This window comes from Octopus sinensis, linkage group LG6 (assembly GCF_006345805.1).
Source record: "Octopus sinensis linkage group LG6, ASM634580v1, whole genome shotgun sequence".
NCBI classification, from domain to species: Eukaryota; Metazoa; Mollusca; class Cephalopoda; order Octopoda; family Octopodidae; genus Octopus; species Octopus sinensis.
In genome coordinates this window covers 116,743,967-116,756,277 of record NC_043002.1, presented here as the reverse complement: position 1 = coordinate 116,756,277, position 12,311 = coordinate 116,743,967, and positions in this window count along the sequence as shown.

The following is a 12,311-nucleotide window of genomic DNA, read 5'->3' as shown; positions in this document are numbered from 1 at the left end:
CTTCAGGATGGTGCCCCAGCATGGCAGCAGTCTAATAACTGACACAAGAAAAAGATAAAAGATAACAGATAACAGATAAAAGAAAGGTAAAAAGTACAGGTTCTACCAAGAGAAGAGCTGTGGAGATATACTCCCTTAACAATCGACCTTGCCCTAAATTACTTGAATTTTCTGGATGCTCTGAACTTTTAGCTTCCTCTTACTTTCTTCACACATTGTTCTCTCGACCCATGTTTTTAATACTAATCTATAACTCCTTTCACTCTTCCTGTCTCTCTTTCCTTTTCTCTTTCTCTTGCCTCCTTCTTTCTATTACACTCAAGACTTACATTTTGTTTTCATCTGACATTTAAGCACACTTATAAATAAATATAAATATAATTTAAAAAAACACACGCACATTCACGCACGACAGACAGATAGACAGAACAGAACAGAACAGACAGACAGATAACATACTGATCTTAAAACATCAGTTACTCATCTTAGACAATTGTATCCTTGAAACACATATAGCTTGAAACTAAGAAATTCATCTGTAATTCAACATGGTAGAATAAATGAATTTTGTGCAAATGTAGACACTCGTACTTTCTCCCAGATTTCAAATGAACGACACAAACAATTGCAAAACAATTTGATAATCAAAGCGAGTTGTACATACACTGATTTTTCTATAAGCTATATATACTATAAGAAGGGTGAAATCGCATCGTATAAAGATCACATAAGACTTAGGGAGATGTAACTGTCTTTCAAATAATCAATATATTCCCTGAGCATATAATTTGAATGAGGTTCACAAGACAATTCAATGTAAAAACCTATAAATGTGTGCAATATATGAATAGCAGAGGGCCAGATAACATCAGAATTGTATGTAACCAATCTAGTAAATTAAATATCGTGGTAGATATGATGGTTCTAAAATTACATGGGAATAAGAAAAATAATATTCATTGTTATTCGAGGGATATGCAATTGTGATTGAGAAAAATATCAAAGTAGTGGAATATACTATTAAATAACAATAGAATGTTAAGATGCAAGCTACTGTGATAAAAAGCAGATAGTATAATAAATACTGAAAGCAATTGTTTTATGTATGTGTGTGTTTATGTATGTATGTATGTATGTATGTATGTATGTATGTAGTATGTATGTATGTATGTATGTATATATGTATGTATGTATGTACATATATATATATATATATATATATATAATATATATATATATATATATATATATATATATATATTATTTAAAGCAGTTTTATTCGGTTACGTGTGACTTAAAGTTTCACAGACCCCTATCAGAAGTCCGACTCTTTCAGTCTTTGGAGTGCCGAATGGAGAGGCAAAAGAAGTCGAAGATGGCTATCGGAAGATAGGTTACTGCTGGTCAAGGCAGGACATATGGCGTTGTGAAAGAATATTCTTTTCTACTTTAGATACAAGGCCCGAAATTTTGGGGGAAGGGCCAGTCGATTAGATCGACATCAGTACGCAACTGGTACTTAATTAATCGACCCTGAAAGGATGAAAGGCAAAGTCGACCTCGGTGGAATTTGAACTCAGAACGTAAAGACAGACGAAGTACCGCTAAGCGTTTTGCCTAATGTGCTAACGTTTCTGCTCCTTCGCCGCCTTTTGTCAAAGAATATTGACAAAGTGGAGGTCAACCTATTCACCCGGCGATCGCAATTCCCAGCTCTGCCTCCATGAAAGACAGCACATCTTCCATCAACCTACAGTATCTATCAACACGAAATATGAACTGTCCTATTGCTGACACCAGAGGTATGCCCTCCTTGCTACCGACAATCCAGACATAACACTTTAACATCGGCCGCTGTCCTGCCTTGGCTGTTCCACAAACAAGGACAGGATTACCAACCATGAGGGACATAGCTACCAACCACCAACAGACTGACCTACGCACAGTGAACCCAGCAGCCCTATGCATTCCCTACAAACCCCTAACTACACCTCCACATAAATAAACACATATAAACACACACAAGCATTTATGTGCACTCACAACCCTACACATGCTCGCTCACGTACTCCCACAAACGTCCACACACATACGCGCGCATATATGCACGCCTATACGCACACACACATACACACACGCGAAGATCTTGCACTCACCACACACGCACACTCACAAATATGAACACACGTGCGCATACTCACATGAACCCCCCCACACACACACACATGAACATGCATGCGCATACGCACACGTATACGTACACACGCAGCCCCCCACACACACACACATACGCACGCATACGTAAATGTAGGTACACTAGTGTACATTACACCCGAATACATTAACAGAAGCATATATACGCACACACGCACACATACAGGCACACACAAACGCACACGCACCACATATCCTCTTACAGACGTACATACATACGCGCACGCACACATGCACATAGACACACACTCTCGCATGCACACTCACGCACACCCATCCAGCCAATAACATACCAACAACCAAAACGCACAAACACAAACACAATCATACACACACGTACACCCATATGACCAGGCATTCATACATCTCGCGTATATATATACATCAAGCACACACACACACACACACTCACCGGCCTTATTGCTACCATATCCAAGCACCAAGATGCCACCAGCTTCCTGTCCAACCACGCAGTCAAAGAAATTCTTCTTTCTAATGTAACTGTTGCCGTAAAGGACCTGATATTCTTTGTCAATATTCTTTGAAAACACCATGTGGCCTGCCTTCACCAATAATAGCCTATCTTCCGGTAATCCTGCTGGATTTCCTGTATCTCTCCATTCGGCAATCAAACCCTGAAAGAGACGGCTCCTGTCAGGAGCCTACGAAACTTTAAATCTTGTGCATGGACACACACCCACTCATGCGCAAACGCGTACATACATACGCGCCCGCGCACGCACATCTCATATAAAATTCGTTCTGTCTGTCTATCTGTCTGTGTGTCTTCTCGGATCTCGGGCATCCTCCATCCGATTGCGCTCGGATTTGATATGTAGATACCGACGGTATCAGGGCGTGTATAATTCTTGAAAAAATTAGAAAAATCGATTCCAGGTTAGAATGCAATCGATAAAACCGTTTTTGTTCTGCTTTTCTTCCGTCAACCTGTACATAACTGCACCTTCCATTTTTTGTTGTTTTTGTACTGCTTAAATGCCAAGCTTATTGTTTAAACCATGTTTGTGTTCTCCCAGTCAACAGGCTTATCATTACTGGTACGTTAAACGGTTGCATATTTGTGTGAATAAAATCGTTTTTCTTTGGAATGGAAAAAATGTCTATCTTTATTTCTTCTTTTGCTGGTGTCTCAAATTTAGGTTAAATCAGTGTTTCTCAAAGGGGAGGCCTATGGGACGGTCGGACAAGTTGTTTTGAGAAAATTTGGTTTAAATGTTTGACAACTCAGCACCGTCAATTGGACGGGGGGCGTTTTGCTCGTACACATATATAAATATATACGATGTGCACCCATACAATTTCCATATATTAAATTCTAATATAAGGCATCGGTCGGCCCGAAGCTATAGTAGAAGACATCGGCCCAAGGTGCTGCGCAGTGAGACTGAATAGGGAACCACGAGGTTGTAAAAGGAGCTTCTTCATTACACAGTCATTCCAGCACCTTAGAATCTTTTTTCGCATAAAGCATATTCGTGCATGAATAAATTAGTGGCTGTCGGTCAACAAGTTAGGTAGATCACTTTGCAGAGGGAATTCTGTCAGGGAGGTAGATTAGAGATCAACCATACCAGAGAAAAGGAGATGAGAATTAAAACAATGAGAATGAGGAAGGAAAATGAGCTGTAGGAACAGAGCAAGATTGTAATAGATTACAATTAAAAATGGCATGGGAGCACATTGTTGTAAGAAAAGAGCTAGAACTTGCAGGATAATAAATGTAATATAAATAAAGCTGGTTGTCTGGGGACTTAGAGTATGTATGGATACAGCCTGGTTAATGTATATCTACACTCACACAAATATATGCAAACATGAATATGTACATACGAATGTGTGTATGTATAAAAGTTTGTGTGTGTGTATGTGTGTGTGTGTGTGTGTGTGTGTGACTATATGTGTATGGGTGTATAGGGACGGATTTAGAGAAGAGACTTTTGTGGTCATTAAAGAGAGATGTGGTTGAAAATTCAGCGAGATTTCAAGATAATTAATGTGATGAAGAAAAGATTGGTTGTCAGGGGACTGTAGTTCAAACATACACACTCGGGCACATTTATATATACGCACGCACACATACGTAGTTATACATAAAAATAAAACAATCTTCACATGCGCACACACATTCAAAAACATATGTACGCACAAATAATATATTCTATATTCAGAAAATAAACATGCATTAACTTACACATACTATATATACATATATATATATATATATATATATATATATATATATATATATATATATATAATATATATATATATATATACATACATACATACATACATACATACATGTACATACATACATATACATACATACATACATGCATATATATATATATTATATATATATATATATATATGTATGTATGTATGTATATATAATATATATATATGTTTATATGCATGTATGTATGTCTTTCTTTAGTTTATATCAAGATTTCTTGCCAATAGAGAAAAAAACCGGTTTCTATCCCAGATCCAGGGCTCGTTCATTTAAACTTCAACATCAACAACAGGTATTTGTGTATGCATGCATGTATGTATGTATGCATGTATGCATGTATGTATGTATGTATGTATGTATGTATGTATGTATGTATGTATGTATGTATGTGCAGATTTGTATGTTTCATGTATGTATTCTCATGCATATAGTTACATATCTAGACATGCTCATATATATTTTAATGATAAACTTCTGGAAAGTTTTACAGATTTCTTATTTTTATTAAACCTTTTAAAAAAATTTAACTTAAAAAACGGTGGGAGCTTACTTGCCATCCCAATATATACAAAATAATAGTTCCCTTATATATATGTCACTTCAGGGACATGGTTTAAAGATAGACGAAATTCCGTTTAACACACCCCTTTGAAGGATATCTTTTCCTCTAATCAATAATGTATTCACTCTTGTTGTCAACAACTTCTTCCCAATGTCCAACAAGATGTTCAATACGTTGTTGGTAAAAATCACCCGAATCCGACTCGAGATATTGATCCAACCAAGTTCTCAATTCTGCCTCAGTATTGAACGAAACTCCGCGCATAGCATTTGAACGAGTTCAGAAGAGGTGGAAATCCGTTGGTACCAAATCAGGAGAGTACGGCGAGTATGGAAGTACTTGCCAGCCATGCGTTTGAATGGCTTCCTTGGTCATATTGGCGATATGAGGGCGGGCGTTGTCGTGCAGCAGAAGAACTCCATGCTGCCGATTAGGTATTTTCTCTTGAATAGCCGTCTTGAGTCGTTCCATCTGTTGAACATAGAGTTCTGCGTTGACCGTTTGGTTCCGTTCAAACAAATCGTAATGGATAATCCCTTCCTAGTCCACCATCCGCACAACATCGTTTTACGCGGATGAAGATCTTGTTTCACGCGCGGTGTCGCTTGTTTACCGGGCCTAAGCCATTCTTTACGCTGCTTCATATTGATGTACAGGCACCATTTTCGTCGCTAGTAACGATTTGGCAAAGAAATCGTTGCTTGTGTCCATGAATTGAGCGGTGACGTGCAAGCAAACCAGCGGAGATTGTGGATCGTTGATTTTTATTGTTGTCACATAAACCATGCGGAACCCATGCGGAACCCATGCTTCTGAACCTTTCCCATCGAGTGAAGATGCTTCTCTATAGCAGTGTGGGAGCATTCCATTTTCACTGCCAGTTCCCTTGTCGTTTGACGAGAATTTTCATGCAAAAGTTGGTTTAATCGCTCTTCAGTGAATTCGACTCGACGGCCAGAACGAGGTGCGTCTTTGAGGTCAAAATTTCCCTTTTTGAACTTGGCATACCAATCACAAGCACTTCTTTCAACTATAGCACCGTCTTCATAAACAACACAAATGTCGCGAGCAGCTTTTGCAGCCTTAGAACCTTTATTAAAAGCGAAAAGAAGTAGGTGTCGAAAATGCTCGTTTTTTTAACTTGACATTCCATTTTAATGATCTGACAATAAACAAAAACTAATTAAACTTAACTAGAAAAAAAAAGATTCAAAAGTGATTCAAAAATAGAATTCTCGAATTCCAAAATTTAAAAAACAGCAGAAACTTAGTTGCCAACCCAATATATCAGAAAATGTATATAATTCGAAGCAATTTGTTGGGCTTTTTATGGGTTTTTTTAAATCATTGTTTGTTACATAATATTAGGCTATATCATATTCATAGTATATCATGTAATATTATAATATAAATAAATCATTGGATTGTCAATAGTATCTTTCTATTTAATTGATATATATATATATATATTATATATATATATATATATATAATATATATATATATATATATATATATATATATATAATCACCGTGATCACCGTGACCGACCAGGCTATCAGATGTTGCTGCACATCGCTGGTCACAATGCGCTTTGCATTGTTTTAGCTTTCAAATGACGCCACCCCCCGCTGGCTAAATGAGCAGGCCGACAGAAGAAAGAGTTAGAGAAAGTTGTGGCGAAAGAGTACAGCAGGGATCGCCACCACCCTTGAAGAGTAGCCTGCGGTATACACCTCGCTTGGATATTTACCACTCCTGACGTTCCGTTTATTATGAAACGTACGTAGCCCGAAATTTATCTACTCCATTCTTTATATATATGAGGGTGCAAAATAGCGCCTACGATTGCTAGAAATGAAAAGCAAAATTTAACTCAAACAACCAATCAAAATCACTAACCTCATGAAATATTTGGGATTGCGAGCAGCAAGCTACAACATCTTTCTTTGCCGAGATACACTCGCAGAATTTCGTAGGTTGATAAAACTCTATCACGTGATTTCGAAATTTATTAATTTTACCATTTCAGTTTTAATTTGCTTTAGCCACCTATATTATAAAGTATTTAAAATATTAATATATTATTATCATATCTTATTGTATATATATATATATATATATATATATATATATATATATATATATAGTTAATCCAAAGATGAAAATACAAAGAGAAAACACAACAACGCGAGGACGTGGAACAAGTATAGTGTTATTGGACGCTCAGGAAAGGAAAGAAAGAAGGAGGGTTTAACGTTTCGAGCGGAGCTCTTCGTCTGAAACATAGGAAAAGGAAAGATCCAAGGAAGGGAAGTTGGAGGAAAAGAATTGCCAATGGTACACACGCGGTCACATTTTGAATGTATATATATATATATATATATATATATATATATATATATATATTAATATATATATATATATATATAGAGAGAGAGAGAGAGAGATAGATAGATAGATACGCACATACGTACATACATACATACATACATACATACATACATACATACATACATATATAGAGATATAGATATAGATATATACACACACACACATATATATTTATATGCTCCGATGGCCTCTGTTATTTTATTTTATTTAATATATCGTATTCATTTGTTTCAAGTTATAAGTATATGCAACATTCTGCTGTATACTTAAGACTATTCCAATATTTACTGTAACTCACACTAAATAATTTTCTTCCGCCAGGACCAGTTATTGATTGAATGCGGAAAATCTGTCTAAAGTGTATTCTGATGAGTTTCGGATCATTATAGACGATTGAAACTGAGTGAACGAATTATATTACACTGCACCATTATGCCTGCCCCGACCCACTCAACTGAAGAGAATCGTTTATTCCTTGCTGTGCTTAATTAAAGTTATGTCATGCAAGAGATGTGAAATATCGGTATGTTAACGACTGTAAGATTAATGATAAAAGGAGCTACATGGAACAATGGTAAAATCTTTTAATTAATATATCTTTATTCCTGAATGGAAAGTTTGAAAATGTATTGTATAAAGTTTATAAGTTAATGAATATTTCACAACATAAATTATTTTGTAGAGATTAAGCATATATGTGATTCAACTAAAATTATTCATTTCTTGCAGATAATTGAGTATAAGTCAAAACTTAGAAATACACTCTGTTTCATAGAAAGATTTTTGTCATAGTAAACAAAAAGCTGAGAAAATATTATCTAAAGAGTATATTGGGAAAAATAAATGTTGTTTTCGAACAGTTCACATCCCTTAGATGTCTGAAAATCAATAACTTGCATAAAGTAAAAAGAAAAACATCTAATTTAAAGTACTTAAATGTATTCTATTATCTTCTTTATTTCAAGATAAGTGACAATAAACGACAACCGAATCAATAATTATTATGCTATTTATTGGGCGTATCAAAGCGGTATAAATCGTCTAACTGCTTTCTATATATCACTGTAAATTTTTCAATCGTTATAACAGAGAGCATCTACTGGCTATGGAAAATGTCAGATTGTTTATAGCTATTTGAAAATACTTTATATTGGAAGTAATAGAAGGATGAGTGGAACTGGTGGGCTTCGTATGAAGTATGGAGTTTTAAATTTGACATTTTGCGATAATGGTTCGCAGAGGAAAGTAAGTCCAATAGACAGAAGTAAACAGGTAAAAATGGTTCGAGCGATGAGGTGAATGATCAACATATTTCATTATAATCATTTCTACTACAAGCATAAGACTTGTAATTTTATGAGGAGGACGCTAGTCGATTACATCGATCCCAGTGCACAATTGGCATTTATTTTATCGACTATGATAGGATGAAAGACAAAGTCGACCTCAGCAGAATTTTAGTCCAAACTGTGAAGCCGAAATAAATGCCGCCAAGCATTTTGTCCGGCGCGGTAACGATTGTGTCAGATCGCCTCTTTATATACCATCGTAATAGCAGTTCTTTATTCTTTTTATATTAATATATTTCCCTATTAGCCTTGATTCAGTAGATCTATGGTCATAAAAATCTATTTGCAATTATCCCGTCTTCTTTCAGATAAAGGGGTCAATGTGTTCTTTCTTACTTCAATACAGTGAGGGTTAAATTAAGACAGATTTGGTTGCTATTTTTAGCATGTCAAGAAACTGCGTCGATACTATAACGTGATAACAGTTAAGGATGATCAAATAACTTGTAATAAATATAATGTGAGTATATAATGCAGTAGCACAATGTTATATTAGTACGAACATATTTTATAACTACTGATGTGCTTAGAATTTCTTGATTAGTATTTTTTGGTTACTAATTGTTCTTTTAACGCAGTTTTGTTAAATCTTACAATATAAATATTGCTGTTGAAGACACTGAAGATATTATCTCTTCTATAATGAATGGAATTCATGAAGCTGTCATTTGTTAAATAGTAAATAGTAGAATAAGAAGCAGAACTGAAAACTATATGAGTATGTGATACACATGTCACAAATCTTTGAATGAAACCGTGGTTGATAATTCATTGTATTGAGAGATAGTCTCAAGTTTTGGGAATGGCTCTGAGCGTAATCCATAACACATTCTCACAAAGACATTGAATATAATTGCTCGATAGTCTTTTGTGTTATAAAATAGTTTGTTTCTACCATGACTTCTATTGCATAGCTTATTCATCACAAGATTTCACAATTTCTGAATATTTAAATAGCAATATATATGAAGGTGTCAGTATGAAATGAAAGAAAACTTGTGGAGAAAAACATGATGGAATTCCTCGCAATGACTTTATTTACTATTTCTATTGTTGTCATATATTCATTGTATTTGCTTACAAATGTATTTCATAACATTATTCTCAGAGTGTCAAATATTGTACTACGCATCTCATCAATTTTATAGTCAAAATTTGATAATACGCATAGAATAAGCCTATTACACGCTATTTTATTTTGTCTGTATCTGGTACACATCTTTAATCGATATGGTACCCACTCTTATTGGATATATTTTGTATTCTGTGACATAGTGCATTGTTCTTCTCTAATATAGATGCCATCATATCTGAAGTAATGTTCTAGCAAGTGTCTTTCATGTTTTTCTATAATAGTATGCTAACAATATACAAAGCACTCTAAAAACTAGCAGTTCGACCGCTGTGTTATTGCAACGGGTCATGGTTTATGCTTACTCGTAAAAACTGAAAATCAGCAAGAATAATGGCAATGAAAATTGCCTCAGAAATAATAATAGTTATATTAATGATATTTTACAAAGAACTATAATTAAATCCAGTGAGATATACCAACAGCGCATCGTTTACTAGCTCTTCTTTGTTCTCCAGAAGAGAAACCATCCATGAAAATGATTTAGCTGTTACATATAATGCATTCATAAATTTTCCGAACTAAATTTTCGTTATTCCTATAAAGAACATGGCAAGTCATTTGTATTGATTGCATCTCTGAAGTATTTGCCATCATATCTCCGTCGTTTGGTTCGCTCATAAATCAGCATGACATCAACTTTATTTTCATCTTCAAATTGATGCATCATTTTCTAAATCAGTCACGCAAGGTCACCATGATTAGATCAAGAGTGAGCTTTAAATGCTGCCGGCGTTGGAAACAGGGTTTTATTTTATGCATAGCTTACAAATAGCATTTAGATGCGCTGTAGTCAGAGACAAGATCCAATCAAATTTACCAGACACATTACTGATCATTGAGTAGTTATCTATTCACACTTGAAATTTAATTTTGGTCCATAAATTCTTTCGTCGGTCTACTAAGCTGAAAGCCTTCTTCGCCTATTCTATGATAATCGTTGGAAATATCAGTGACGGAAATTAACAATAAAATCGTGATATTATCTCTGTGCTGATTACATCTTGATTTCAACTCGAATCAAATATCGGATTTTCTCTTTTAACGAAATTAGTGTGAAGGAACAAACATACTGATGTAAACGAAAAGTCGAAATAGGCAATTAATTTTATTTGTAGTATAAGAAAGAGGGAATTAAATGAAATTACTAAAGGAAAAGTGAGTGTATGGATAAACGATAGCAGACATAAACGAAGCGAGTTTATGTTGTTGAAAATAATGATGTGCCACTCGGACAGGGCCTCGGTATGTAACTGGTACTTATTTTATTGTTATTCCTTTAAATCAGTACAAGATAGATCTTAACTTAGAACGTAAAGAAATACCACGGCATACTGGATATGGCTCTACTGTTTATGCTACTCGCTCTCTTTATTATTGAAGATAAAATAGGAAAGATGAGAAAATCGTAAAAGATGTTTCTAATAAAAACATTGAAGTCCACGAAGAAATATGAAGAAAGATATCCAATTCATATAATAGCAAAATTGAGAAATTATGTAAACTGAGTTCATATGCCAGTTGTCTAATAAAATTATCCCGTACTTTTTTTCCATTCTTTCCTCCTACTCACGAATGTTTTGCCATTAAATAAAATTGAACAATTTTAAATTGGTTGAAATAAATAGGGGTTAAGTGCTCTTATTTACGTTATTCACCAGAAAGCACATTTAAAATTTTGAAATTCTCCAAAATACTTCATAATGTATTTATACATGAACAATGTACACGGTGAAAGTTTCATAACTCACAATACAATTGTAAACAATTATAAAACATCCATGGTTATATAGTAATTTTTTGGCAAAACAGTTTGAGAAATAGCATTCCGCACCGAATGATACGATCACAGTCGTGCAAAATAAGAAACCATGTGAACTTTACTTTACATTCAATTTACTGTTTGAGTAACAATGTCCCGAAAATTACGCATTTTCACCAATTATTTCATACAATAGCGATAACAAACTACTGACTCCTTGATCATGTGAATTGCAGCATTTAAATTATAATATTCCAGTCTATTAATTCATTCCTTAGAGTATATATCTAAAGTATTTGTATGCACACTATATTCCGGTCATTTTCATCTCCGAACATCGTCAACTGACTAATTCGTTGATACTAATTAGTCAACTGACTAATTCGTTGATACTAATTCGTTGATAATCCAAGATCGATACGAACAGGATAATCTTTACTTTAAAACTAAATGTAGAAAGGTTTGTATTCAAAAGACCGCATCCAATATCCAAGAATAAGACACATAATGACAATATAGTACACAAATAAGTTGGCATAGAAAACTTGCATATGTTAGATAAGTTATTCAGAGAAATACATTTTCTATGTCAACCAGTGTACAATACTTTACACCGGCTGTGTGGTAAGAAACTTACTTTC